Source organism: Brassica oleracea, chromosome C9, assembly GCF_000695525.1.
Source record: "Brassica oleracea var. oleracea cultivar TO1000 chromosome C9, BOL, whole genome shotgun sequence".
Classification (NCBI taxonomy): domain Eukaryota; kingdom Viridiplantae; phylum Streptophyta; class Magnoliopsida; order Brassicales; family Brassicaceae; genus Brassica; species Brassica oleracea.
In genome coordinates this window covers 41,999,210-41,999,974 of record NC_027756.1, presented here as the reverse complement: position 1 = coordinate 41,999,974, position 765 = coordinate 41,999,210, and positions in this window count along the sequence as shown.

Genomic DNA, 765 nt, shown 5'->3' with positions numbered 1-765 from the left:
AAATTTAGAAACCTCAATGATCAATAGATCAAATGAAGTCAAAACCGATTTAAGCTTTTAGGGTTTCTAGGGTTTTCTATTTGATCATTAGGATTTTGAGATTCAAAACCTATTAAGGTTCGATTTTAATTGATTTAATCAATCTCAATGGGGATATCGAACTTAAGATAATGAGCTTCGATTTACTCATTAGGGATTGATCTATTATCCTAGGTTTTCGATTAGGATTTTATGGTTCCAATTAGTTTCAAGCAATCCAAATTCGATATGGGTTCTCTAAAGGATTTCGAATTACCTCAACCTTAAGTAGGGTTGAATGGACCACCAATATGAGAAGAACCATGAACTGGTCAAGCTTGAGATCGTCGGTTCATGGTCATGTTATGGATCGCGAACATCTTTGTGTTGAGATCTTTGCACCAACTCCTCTCAGCTCATGAAATAAAAACAAGGAGTATTAGATTACATGAACACCATAATCTAAACAAGATATCATCAAACAACTAAGGTATGATAAACTTATCTTTATCATGATTTGAATTTGGCTAGAAAATCTTGTTGGTTCGGATTAGGGTTCCAAAAGATCAAAACGGCGCCGCGTATTGTTTCTGCGAGTGTGGGCGCGTCTGAGATCGGATTGACAAACGGTTTTCGTGGATAGATTCGTCTCGTCAAGAGCTTCAATTTGATATATGGATCGTTGTCTGGTTACTCGGATTTTGAGAGATAGATCGATTTTAAGTTACGCCTGGATTAGGGTTTATG